The following is a 14,186-nucleotide window of genomic DNA, read 5'->3' as shown; positions in this document are numbered from 1 at the left end:
AATATATTTGAATTGTACTAGTACATTCAATATTATATCTCACAAAATCATAGTTCAAAAATTAATTCAAAATGAATTCTCGGGGTCTTGAATAACAATATCATCATGAGGAGTGAGAACTGGCAAAAAGACTGCCAAAAAGAATAATAAGAAGAACTATCTCAAAAGTACGGAGTATCCAGTGAAGTGCCACAGGAGCAGTGTTAGGTTGCATCTTATTTGACTTTCTCATTCATTTTGACCAGTAAGCCAAAAATGTACTATGCCTAAAGCTTACTGGTGAACCAGACTCCCAAGATGCTTTTAAGAATGCTGTTAAACCATTGTGGGATGTAGAGATTGGCAGATTGCTAAAACTTTTATCATAGTGTTTTATTTGATTTACAAATGATTTTGCAAGGAATGTTCTAACAGCAAAACAAATGGAAATGTATAAATAATGCACTAACAATAAAGGTTCTGATTAGATTTGGAAGGATTAGATTTTGATCAGTAAATGTGGGTAAACATCCATTTCATTATACACACAAACCGACAAAAACATTTCTGCCGATAATTTAAATTTACACATAGGCAAAGTAAGAAAAATGCTATTTGAGAACTTATTAGAGCTTGCTTTAAGGCTATACTTTGTATATTTTGACACGTGAAGTTGACAATTTGTGTTTTAATTATTATAAAGCTTTTACTTTTTGAATCTCAAAGTTTACTGCCATTAAATATTTTTGTTTGACCCCCACATTGCCTGACACACACTCCATAATTTCCCACAACTGTGAAAGTTTAATTCAATAAAAATACCTAAAAATGCTTAAAACCCATAATTTTGCACAACTGAAAAAGTTAAAACTGATAAAAATCAGAAAAAATGCTTAAAAATAAACATCGATATTACCCATCAAATTATAAAAAAATAAATTAATTCTGCTAGGCCTAGTTATGATTAAGCAGGAGATGTGTGATCATGTGCTTGGAAATGTATTACATGTACCAAATATATATTTTTATCCTTCTGATGGGAGAGAAGAACTTATAAGATGTACACAAGTTACTTATAAGTAGGCTGAGCTGTATGTAAGCAGGTGAACCATACAGCACTGGGATCAGTCTGTCATCTTTGTCACTGGCTGAAAATTTCAGTGCCACAGAGTTGGTAACATTTATGCCTTTTTGTTATGTGATGTATTATAACTGATTAATAAATATCAACCAAGCTTGGGCATCTGATGTTTCCTTAATTATTAAATAAAATTGAACCTGAATTGGTAACATTAGTGATCAGGAAGAGGAAGGAAGTAGCATGCTAATGAAAAAATCAGAGACTAAACTAAATTGTGATCTTACTAAAACTGCATACACCTATGGGTAAGGGAGGGACATGATAACCATCTATAAATAACTAAAGGATGATAAGTGCAAGGAATAACCAGAATTATTTGGTGTGATGAATGGGGGTATAGGTAGGAGTAATGAGACAGAATTTAAAAAGGGAAAATGTAGGCTGAATATTGGGGAAATTTTTTTCCAAAGACTGAGATATATTAAATTGTATAATAGTCTCAAGAGAAGTGGTGGACGCTTGGGACTTTTAAAACTAGATTTTACAAAGTATTAGAAATATAATGAAGGGAACAATTCTGCATGGGCTGGGAATGGGCTACATGATCTAATAAGCTTTCTCTATCTCTAACATCAATGATTCATTTGATTTTAAAATGCAATATCAAGCCATGCATGAATTTTGTATGACCTATTTTATCAGTGCTAAGAACTAAATAGTGAAGTCACCTAGATAACTAGCACAGCCCTTCTAATCACAATGATAAGCATGTCAGAATGAAATAATTGCCCTTCAAACTTATGCAATATTAAACTAGGTCTGATTGCTTTTTTATGAGGAAGAGCTTGCTACTGATCAGAGAACAAGCCTCATTCAAACCAAAAACATTCTTCTTATTTTGCCTTCTTCCAAATAATGGTCAATTCATTATTGATTCTCTAATGATTATAGTCATTGGGTAGGCTGGGTAGGAATAATTCTCAGGTGGCACAGATTTTACCTAGTCCTCTTTCCCTGCAGCCCTGGGTATCATTATCAGATCAAGTGTGCAACTCAGTGGGGATAGGGATAATTAGCAATAATGGAAGTTATGTGGATGCACTGAGAGGGCAATATAGCCTCATGGGTATTGCCAAGTATGTTACTGCGTAACATTTTTATTTCCTGGGGCAGCATTTCTTTTGTCATGTTCTTTGTTCTTCTGCAGGCATATTAACATACAATAAGATCCTTATAACTAATTGAACTCACCCCATTAGTGATTGTTATTAATGGACCAAATGTTGCTGTGTTACGTCAGTGTAAATCCAGAATAACTCGGATGGCTTCATGAAATTTATCTCTCTCCTTATCCCCTCCCCCTGCATGTGTACGCATGTGTGTCCATTTCTGGTGTTCACACTTCAAAAAGGATCTTGAAAAATTGGAAAGAGTTCAGAAAAGAACTACGTGAATGATGTGAGTCTTGAAAACCTGCCATACAATAAGAGACTAAAGAAGCTCAATCTATTTAGCGTTTGAAAGTAAAAGTTGAGTGACTTGATCATGGCCTATAAGTACCCATACAAGAAGAGATTTCTGATAGTAGAGGGCTTTTTAATGTAGCAGACAATGGCATAACACAACCCATCAGCACTAAGATGAAGCTGGATAAATTCAAAGTAGAAATAAGGTGCTCATTTTTATGCAAGGAGGATTAACCATGGGAACAAATTACCAAGGGAAGTGATGGATTCTCCATCTCTTTATTTCCTCAGAGGGAAACTGGATATCTTTCTAAAAGATAAAACTCAAAGTAATAGGCTTGATGTAGACTTTACTGGATGAAATTCTATGGCCTGTGTTATGCGGAAGGTCAGACTAAATTAACATGATGGTCTGTTATGGCCTTAAAAATATATGAATAATGTCAGTACTACTGTGAAATACTAATAGCTCCAGCTCTGTTGGTTTTAGTGGATTTATAGTGGTATATCTGAAAGCAGAAACTGGCCCATCATGTTTAGTTACATATCCGTCTTCGTAAATTATGAGTACATTAAGTCCAGTCCAGTTCCCACTGAAGTAATGGGAGTTTTTCCAGAGGCAATTAATTATTAAACAATGCATGCATGTATAGTTTTTACAGTGATACCCTTCAAAGTTCTGCTAGCTTAACAAGTTATTTTTTCTTGTACCCAAATAGGTGAACATAAAAGCAGATCTGACAATCAGTCTGGACTAAGTAAAATCATGTAGTAAATATCCCCTCAAAGAAATAAAGAAATATCATATTGCTGCATTTCATTTCCTACTATAAGGTGAATTTTCACTTCTCCTGTACAAAGCTCAAGTAATCAGGTTTAATGTAAGGCAGTAAACTGCAGGTATGTGAGGGCTGATGTTGATTCTGCCAAACTGTAGGCAGGTCATGGGGCTATAATGCAGCCGTTCTTCAACATTATTCCAGCTATAGACTGGAATAACAACTACTTCCACTTTGCACCCCCACCCCTCCCAATACTAAGCAAGTTAAAGCTACTGGATCCATATAGTGATGGAGCCCATGATACCCACCCGGAACTGACCCGAAGCTTTTCCTACAAAGCAGCCTTCTCCGAACCTGCATGGAGACCCCTTTTGTCATACACAGAGCTTGCAGAGGTGACCATCTCTGTGGCACTGGTCTAGCATTACTTACACACACACACACACACACGCTCCAATTGTGTGAGTCCAGTGGTGTACAGGGCTATACATGAGCTCTCCATAGTAGGGTTGAATTTCACCCCTATATTGTAATATGTATAGGTTTGTAAAATAGAAGCCCTCCAGACTTCTGTTTTACTTGGGAGGAGGGAGACCCTGGGTCCAACCCCTGCTCCAACCACTTTTTCCTTAGTCATCCATAGTACAACAGCTTCAACAGGAGAGACTGAAAGAGCTCCACATCAGAATATGCCATAACTCAGTGGCTAGCAAACTCTCCTGAGAGGTGGGACCCCTGTTCAAATCCTCTCTCCTCCTCTGGCAGAAAGAGGAAGAATGGATGCTGGGATTCCCACATATATTCAAGGATATAAGCACATGCTGATATTAGGAGAGGTGTGGGGAAAGAGCATTGGAGAGGGAGGGGTTGCTTGAGCTACAGAACAATTTACACACACGCACACCTTCCCCTGATTTTATGGAAGTGCCTCCATGGATGATCTGCAGGTGGAGGGGAGACAAAGTAAAGTGGGAAGAGGCAAAGTCAAGGAATGGCTATATCAGTAGCTTTGTCATTCCCTGTTCAGTAAACCCTTACCTTGCTGGAGGGTGCAACAAGTAGAGGACCATGGGAGGAGAGCTCCTGTTGGAGCCAGGCTGCCATAGGGCACCGGGAGGCAGATAGGAAGTACAGCACCACTGTATGAATTGTCCTAACTTCCACTGGACTGCCAAGTTGTGCCTAGATCCTAGAAGATGCTCCTGGGTTTCATGCGATGAGCTCTCTTTATATAGAATAAGCGGAGGGGGAATGGTGAATGTTGCTGCTGTAAAAGACATGATCAAGTGGAATGTAGCATCTTCTGTCATAAAGTCCTTAGCCTGTGTTGTCTCTCACCAGGAAGTCCCCTTAGTAATATAGGATCCTCGGGGAATGGGAACCAGTAGGATACAGGTGTGACAGTGTACCCATAAGGCTTTATGGGGGGGTGTTTATAAATGTATGTATGATATAACTGGAATATGTTTTGTGCTGCCTGTGCCATGTAACATATCTCCGTAAAGGTTATGGTCTACTATATCTATGCATCCTATTTGTACATATATATGATTTTCTACCTGAGGTTAAGAATATGGGCTGTACACTTGCTTGGTTTCTAAGTAAGCTTTCAGGGTAGCAGCCGTGTTAGTCTGTATCCTCAAAAAAAAACAGGAGTACTTGTGGCACCTTAGAGACTAACAAATTTATTAGAGCATAAGCTTTCGTGGGCTACAACCCACTTCTTTAGATGCATATAGAGTGAAACATATGTTGAGGAGAAATATATACACACATACAGAGAGCATGAACAGGTGGGAGTTGTCTTACCAACTCTGAGAGGCCAATTAAGTAATAGAATCTATCTCCCCTTGTAAGTATTCTCACACTTGCTTCTTATCAAACTGTCTGTACTGAGCTATCTTGATTATCACTTCAAAAGTTTTTTTCTCTTACTTAATAATAAATTTGTTAGTCTCTAAGGTGCCACAAGTACTCCTGTTTTTTTTTAAGTAAGCTTTGTGAGGCATTTGGTCAGCTTCTTTAGGAAGGAATTCGCCAGGTTAAGTACCTGATCAGGAAACACTGGGGAAACAATGCATCTTGGAATGCTCCAATCCACATAAGAATTCTTCCTGGAGACATGCAAGATACCATGTGGACAATGGCTTCGGCCTGTAAAGACTGAGTCATGCAGGGACATGTGACTTGCCCAGGTGACTCCAGAACTCCTTCTTGGAGCTGGACTTTGCATACGAGGGAGGAGGGGGGGTCTCGACCCACAAGAGAGAGTCTATTTAAACCCATGGGGACCCCTCCATTTTGTCTTCAGCTGGCTAAGGAAGGAGTCTCTCCACCCCCCCAGGATACTTGAAGGGAACTGGAACAAAGGACAATAACTACAGGGGTTGTGAGTGATTGCTGGACCCAGGCTAAAAGGAAATTAGCCTGTAAAAGGGAGCATTCTGGAACTGGTGAGGAATTTATCTGTGTTTAGTTTGATTAGACATAGATTTGCGCATTTTATTTTATTTTACTTGGTGACTTACTTTGTTCTGTCTGTTACTACTTGGAACCACTTAAATCCTACTGTCTGTATTTAATAAAATCACTTTTTATTTAGTAATTTACTCAGAGTATGTATTAATACCTGGGGGAGCAAACAACTGTGCATATCTCTCTATCAGTGTTATAGAGGGCGAACAATTTATGAGTTTGCCCTGCATAAGCCTTATGAAGGGTAAAACTGATTGATTTGGGTTTAAACCCCATTGGGAGTTGGGCATCTGAGTGCTAAAGACAAACACACTTCTGTGAGCTGTTTTCAGGTAATCTTGCAGCTCTGGGACAAGTGATTCAGACCCTGGGTCTGTGTTGGAGCAGACGGGAGTGTCTGGCTCAGCAAGACAGGGTGCTGGAGTCCTGAGCTGGCAGGGAAAACAGGAGCAGGGGTAGTCTTTGCACATCGGGTGGCAGCTCCCAAGGGGGTTTCTGTGAGCCAACCCATCACAACAGGAAACGTGAATAGTCTTTGCTAGAACATAGGAGCCTTTTTCCCCTCTCTCAATTCAATTTCAGCACCCAATCAATTCTGAGATTGAGCACGGTTATAGCAACTCCCAAATCATCAATAGAAGAATTCTAGGTGGAAACATTATTCAAATGAAGCTCTCTCTATAGTCATATTTCCCCCTGTTCAATAATAGATGGTGGCAAAGAGCTCCTTCGCCTCTAAAGCTTTTGCCCATCTGGAGTTCTGGAGAAATATGCAAATGAGGTAATTGTATTTATTATCCCCACCTCCCACCCCATTCACCAACAGATGGGAGATGAGAGCTTCAGATCACAGAGCTTACACATATTGGGAATATAGACTGTCATGCTTAGGACATAAACCTGCAACCACTAACTGTTGGATGTTCGGAAGAATATTTTCTGCTGGGCAGGTTGTTACATAATTGCGCACTGTAGCATTTTCACCTCTCTGATACAGATGGTACTGGCTACTGTGAGATACAGGATACTGGATTCAATAGACACCTGGTCTGCTCCAGTACCAGTTGCTATGTTTCAATAAAAATGGGTGCAACTCATATGCCATGTCTGCATTCTGCCCAGGATGTGTGGGTACACAAGCGGCGACTATTAATAACTTTTTATTTCTGTGCAGTAATATCCAGTCAGAGATTAGGGTCCAAGGTTGCCTCAGGTTTCACTCTATTAACTTCAGTTGAGTGACATCAGAGATGCATTTAACCCAATGAGACTTTTCAGTACATGCTGCAGTTGTCATGATTTCCCCTCATGCCCCGCATATGATCTTTATCTTCCCATGGAAACCTGTTTCTTACAGTGGTTTAATTTGCAATCTTTTTTTCTGAGAACAGGGAATTATGTTTTTGGTGACTTAATAGTCACTTTGATATCATACAGCTTATAATGCAGTTGAGATTTTTTGAATGTCCTCAATTTTACTGGGGTTATAAGGCTTATTTTTGTTCTCTTGTTCCTCTCAGTGGTTATATTAGTTGTATTTTTACCTCTGTATGAATGAGCTGCTTGTTAGTGCTACCATCTTAAGCTTTTTGATCTTAACTACATTTCCACCAACCTAAGAATCTTTTGATGACAGGGTCCTTGTTTTTCAATTGATCATATCCCTGGGTTCATTTTCAGCTACTCTAGACGAACTGTCCAGTGCATTTAGCTTCTTTCTCAAAAGTCATCATGGTGTATATAGAAACCAAATATTCTCTCTCCCAAAAATATAAGGGGAAAATGTTTCTTTCAGTTTAAGATCAGCACTACACTCACATATGCTTTAGCAATGGCTCAAGCTTATGAACCCTTTCTAAGTATTATCAAACCCCAGTGTTCAGCAAACCATGAGTCAAGCCACTAAAAATCTTAATTTTTTTTTAAATAGTAAGTAGTAGGTTCTTTTTATTTGCCTTCTAGTTTTTGAGCTATTCTGATTTATATTTTCAAGCATTTCTTTGCAGCCATGAGGGCTGCCAGAGAGCAAGATCTCTGAATAGCTGATATGTTTGATTATCTTAACCTGCCTCTCATAATACTGTAACATCAATTAAAAAAAAAAAGGCTTTAGAGGTGATCCTTGCAATTATAGACCAGCAAGCCTAATACTTCAGTATCAGGCAAATTGGTTGAAACTATAGGAAAGAACAGAATTATCAGACACATAGATGAACACAATTTGTTGGGGAGGAGTCAACACAGCTTTTCTAAAGGGAAATCATGCTTCACCAACCTATTAGAATCCTTTAGGGGGTCAACAAACATGTCAACAAGCATGATCCAGTGGATGTAGTGTACGTCTCCTTTCAGAAATCCTTTGACAAGGTCCCTCACCAAAGGCTCTTATGCAAAGTAAGCTGCCATGGGATAAGAGGGAAGGTCCTCTCATGAATCAGTAACTGGTTAAAAGACAGGAAACAAAGGGTAGGAATAAATGGTCAGTTTTCAAAATGGAGAGAGGTGTCCCCCAGGGATCAGTACTGGGACCAGTGCTGTTCAACATATTCAGAAATGATCTGGAAAAAGGGGTAAACAGCGAGGTGGCAAAATTTGCAGACAATACAAAATTATTCGACTGCAAAGAGTTACAAAGAGATTTCACTAAACTGGGTGAGTGGGCAACAAAATGGCAGATGAAATTCAATGTTGATAAATGCAAACCAATGCACACTGAAAAACATAATCCCAACTATACGGACAAAATGATGGGGTCTAAATTAGCTGTTAGCACTCAAGAAAGAGATTTTTGAGTAATTGTGGATAGTTCTCTAAAAACATCCACTCAATGCTCAGCAGCATGAAAAAAGCTAACAGAATTTTAAGAACCATTTGGAAAGGGCTAGATAAGACAATACATATCATAATGCCACTATATAATTCCATGGTATTCCCATGACTTGAATACTGTGTGCACTTCTGGTCTCCCCATCTCAAAAAAGATGTATTAGAATTGGAAAAGGTTCAGAGAAAGACAACAAAAATGATTAGGGGTATGGAACAGCTTCCATATGAGGAGAGATTAAAAAGACTGGGAGTGTTCAGCTTAGAAAAGAGACAACTAAAGGGGACAACTATCATAGAGGTCTATAAAATCAAGAATGTTGTGGAGAAAGTGAATAAGGAAGTGTTATTTAACCCTTCAGATAACACAAGAACATTCATCTGACGAAATGGGTATTCACCCACGAAAGCTTATGCTCCAATATGTCTGTTAGTCTATAAGGTGCCACAGGACTCTGTCACTTTTTACAAGAACTTGGAGTCACCAAGTAAAATTAACAGGCAGCAGGTTTAAAACAAACAAAAGGAAGTATTTCTTCAAACAACTCACAGTCAATCTGTGGAACTCATTGCCAGGAGACGTTCTGAAGGCCAAAACTATAACTGAGTAAAAAAGAATTAAATAAGATCATGGAGGATAGGTGTGCCTGGTGTGGAGGAGCAGGGCCCTGGGGTATTTCTGAGGCAGGCCCGGCCCTTGCACTGTGTCAGGATCGGATGCAGCATCACCACCAAGTCCGTGTCTAGGAGGGAGAGCTGCAGGGTGATCTCTCACCACCGTGTAGCCAGTGGCCTATGCTCCCCACTGCCATGCGGAAGCCTCCACATTTATTTATTGACAAATAAAATTTGCAGAATTTTAAAATATTATGGCCAAAAATTTATTATTTTGGCACATAATTTTTAATTTTTTGGTGCAGAATTCCCTAGGAGTAGATGTTAGGCATAGTCAGAATTACAATGTATAAAGGGTTGCCTGGTTGGGTAAAAGTGGGAAGACCCATGGGAAAACCCCAGCAGGAACCATCCCTCTACTGACAATCATTTGGTGAGAGATCCTTTAGACCCTAAAATATCCTGAAGATGTGATATGGCTACAGTTATAACTTTTGCATGGGTTTTTGTGGGACTTTTGCATGGGTAAGTGTATCTTTCCTTATTGCTTTAATAAAACTCATAGTACAGATAAGACTTTGTTCTTGTGAATGTGTTTGTGGTCACTGTCCTTGGTCTTCATGTGTTCCTAGAGCCTCCAAATCTGATACAAGTACAAGAGGTGATTTTCACACTGTTGTGCTTGAAACTGTAGTAACCAGAGCAGAACCCACGGTGGTATAATACAACATCACTAAATTTAATTAAATAAAATAAAAAGCTACATTAGAATATACTCATTTAAGGCAAGGTAAAAAGGCAATTCAGAGCCTGATCCAGAGCCTGCTGAAGTCAATGAGACTTTGATTAAAGCTCTAAGCCACTGTGCTATATCTCCTTATCTACAGCAGTATGTGTTAACTTTGAGAAGGTAAGCAATTACAAAAACTAGAATGGTCTTTCACTAAAGGAAATGAAAAGAAGCCATTTCAAAAGAATTATGCAGTGCTATCAACCTAATATAAATATTTTCCAAGTGTTCTAAACATTTATTGGATCATCTAAGTAAACGGAACAGATTAATTACTCTAATATCCAATAAAGCATTTATCAGGAACTCAGCTGGCTCTGGGTGTGGTCGCCTAGCAACTCAATGAGCTTGGCTGGGCCCAGTAAACCTTCCCTAAATGACTGTGCTTCCAGTTTGGTCAGAAGGGCCAAGAGACACCATTTAAGCTTTGTAGCAACAGCAGCACAGTGGCTGATCAATGCATTCCATACCTGCAGCTGTGCCAAAACTGGCTTCCTGTACTGACCTTTGCTCCAACCTGTGCCTGGTCCTGCTCCAGCCCTAGTCCCTACCTTCCTTAGAACTCCTGGGTCTGACCATTGGCTTGGCTCCTGACCACAACTCTAGTTCTGACCTCTGATTGTGTTCCAATCACTAGGTCACACCACCTACTCCCCCGTGTGTGACAGCAATAAACTTTTCTGACTCTCGGGAGTGTATTTTCAGGATTAATCATAATGTTGTTTCTATAGTTGGAAATCTATCTTTAACAGTGAGTTACTCTCACTTTATTACTCTTACAAAAGGAGGCACTGAAATCCAATTAAAAGTTTTTGAAATGTCTCTTCCCTACTGGAGTCTCTTTTCAAACCCTTGTGTCATCAGCAGTTATAGTGACAGTAAGTAGCTTTCAATAAGGAAGGTGTAATGGATAGAATCTCTTTGGTGCACTACATTGATGTTAATTCAATTTATGGTATTAAAACCGAGCAGACAAATGGGCTTTCCAATGTGCAAAGCTTTTTGATGCAATCAGATGTGGAATACATTTTCTCATCTTCATTTTAACAAGCGTTACATAGCAGTTTCTTTTCAATTCAAAGCATTTCCACCATAACAAAAGACAGTGCCTGTAATAGGAAGAAATTATAATTTATATAACATTGTACAGGTGCATTGTGCTTGATAAACAGAGATGAACTCCCTGCCCTGAAGTTCTTGACATCTGGAATTAAACATTCCCTTCTCCAGCGAGTAAATTTATATGTTTGTAAATTAGCCCAGGTATCTTAACCCTCCACATGGCAATGAAATATATGTTCTCTACATTGCATATGGCAATGTGATCTCAATATCCAAAACCTAATCTTTCACCGTAATGCAAAAGGAAAGGACAAAGTGGATTTAATAACCTCTAAGAATCCCTTAGCATACTCCTAGAATGTTCTTGTTACTCATGGTTACCAGAGGAGGTCAAAAATTGGATTAAATTTTCAGACTTTTCATAAAATTGTCCCTTTTTCCCATAAGGACTGCAAGTGCTATCTGCTTTTTCATGAACATTTTAAAACATTGCCATTTCAACGAAAAATGTCATTGACATTTTAGTGCAAAAAGGAATGACATTTTTATGAGAATGTTGACCAATTTTTTTTTTATTGAAATCTGAAGAATTTCTATTAGCTCTAGTGGTGACATTCACACAACTATATGCAAAGAATTGAAGTATGTTTATCACATCTGTGTGCATCTGTTCTACAGAGTGTTGCTCTAGCCACTTCTGTGACACTGTTGCCATTCAATGAAGTAAATTAACCAAATGTTTTGCCAAACTGAAACGCATCCTTCATATTAAAAAAGTTTCTATTGCTATTTTCAACTGGGCTAAGTAACATGTAGGAGTTTATCATAACAGTAGATTGGTGAGTTCACACCAGACACTGGAAATGACTAATGCTACAGCAGTCATGTGGAACATGCTGCATACAGGGGCAGGGCCGGCTCTGGCTTTTTGGCTGCCCCAAGCAAAAAAAAAAAACCTGCGGCGCGGCTGGAACGCTGGTGCAGGGGGACCGGCGGGGGGAGGGAGGCAGAGGGAGCGGGCAGGAGAGAGAGAGAAGGGGGCAGCCAGGGCTACAGCAGGGGCGCTGCCACGCGGCCCCTCCCGCTGCGCTGCCGCCTGCCGCGAGGGTTCCGCTCTGGTTGGTGGGGAGGGAAGGAAGAGGACTGCTCTGCTAGGGCACTCTGGTTCCCCCTACAGGGTGGCTGGAGCGGAACAAAAAAAAAGGGGGGGGGCCGTGCCACCCTAGGATTGGGCGGAATGCCGCCTCCAACAATCTGCCGCCCCAAGCACCAGCTTGCTCAGCTGATGCCTGGAGCCGGCCCTGTACAGGGGATTGCCATTGGATTAAGATTAAGACTCAAGAAAAGTGAAAATTTAATTCGAATAGGATTTCATTTGAGCAGAAGTCCTTAAAATAATTAAAATACACCCTTTTACAGCTCTCAGAGGCATTGGATACCCTTCTTTTCCCTGTAATTAAAAAAGCACCAATCTACTGTTATGATTAAAGATGGACCAGAACAAAAAACAATCTAATTCAAAAGTGAATGCAACCAGTCCATACAGAACCTATAATGTTAACTCTCCATATTTCTTTATGGTTCTTCCATATGAGTTTGTAACCCCAGAAATATAAAAAATATATATTAAATTCAGCGATCTACTTTGGGCTGTGAGTAGAATGTTCTTTCTGCCAGTACACATACAGTATGCAACAGAGAAATTGTGTTTTCCTGAAAAGGGATGGATTTAAACATCTGTTTTTAAGTGCTTCACTGAATCAGGGCCTACATTCAAAACAGATGTTATTCTATATTGTTTTCACAACTGTAGGACTATTTCCCAGACTATAGTACTGTATACTTATTTTGTTAAGAATCAGATTGTGTGCTGAAAGCATTTGTATGCTATTATGCAAGGAATCATAGGAATATAGGGCTGGAAGGGAACTTGAGAAGTCATCAAGTCCAGCCCCTTGCGCTGAGGCAGGACCAAGTAATTGCAGATCATCCCAGAGAAGTGTTTGTCCAACCTGTTCTTAAAGACCTTTGATGAGGGGAATTCCACAACCTCTTTTGGAAGCCTATTCCAGTGTTTACCTACCCTCAGAGTTAGGAAGTTTTTCCTAATATCTAACCTAAATCTTCCTTGCTGCAGATTATACCTATTACTTCTTGTCCCATCTTCAGTGGGCAGAGAGAACAATTGATCCCTGTCCTCTTGATAACAGTCCTTAATATACTTGGAAGACTGTTAGCAGTATATTTCATATATTTCCTTTGCATTGGGATGGTTTGCAAGTGTGCCTTTAATATTGTCTCCTTAAGAAACTACCCCTTTCCTGAGCTCCTTTTTCCCTTCAATTTTCTTCCATGGGACCTTACCTACCAGTTCTCTGAGTCTGTTAGAGTCGGCTGTTTGAAGTCCATTGTCCTTAGTCTGCTGCTCTCACTCCTTCCTTTTCTGAGAATCATGAAATCTATTATTTCATGATCATTTTCACCCAAAATTGCCTTCCAACATCAGATTCGCTACTAGTTCTGACCTGTCCCCCTGGTTACTTCCTCCACTTTCTAAAACAAGTGTGATCAGAAATTGCAAATTTGAGAGTAATCCCAGAAAATTCATAGGTGAGGTCTTATTTATTCACAGCCTCTCTAGAAGAGATTGGATGTAGCTGGTTACATTCTGTTAATAGTAACTCACATGTAGAAATGACAGCAGGATTCTTTTCCTCTGGAATTCTAGCCAGTAAGGCAAGGAGGCATCATATATCTTGTGTGCCTTTGTCAGCATTTCATACAATGTCATGGTGCCTTTATAGCCCAAAGGGCAAGCTAAGGGTTAATGTGAATTAATTCTAAACTGTATATCTGTGCTGAGCTAGTCAATTAAACCAGTTTATAAATGGAAACAGCGACTGGAAAATGTTTGAATGAGTAGCTGTATTTGAATTGTTCTGTTCCACCACTATCTGGACAGATTATGATACTGAAATTGCTGTAAGTAGAAAAACTTTGCAGGATAATGATTAGTAGAGCAGTGATTCCTGCCACTAGAGTGCTTTATTACATTAGCCACTTTCAGATTTCAAGCATGTTGCTGTCAATAAAATGTTTGTCACATGAAAAAT

The sequence above is a fragment of the Trachemys scripta genome, chromosome 3, assembly GCF_013100865.1.
Source record: "Trachemys scripta elegans isolate TJP31775 chromosome 3, CAS_Tse_1.0, whole genome shotgun sequence".
Taxonomy (NCBI): Eukaryota; Metazoa; Chordata; order Testudines; family Emydidae; genus Trachemys; species Trachemys scripta.
Note: the sequence above shows the minus strand (reverse complement) of the source record.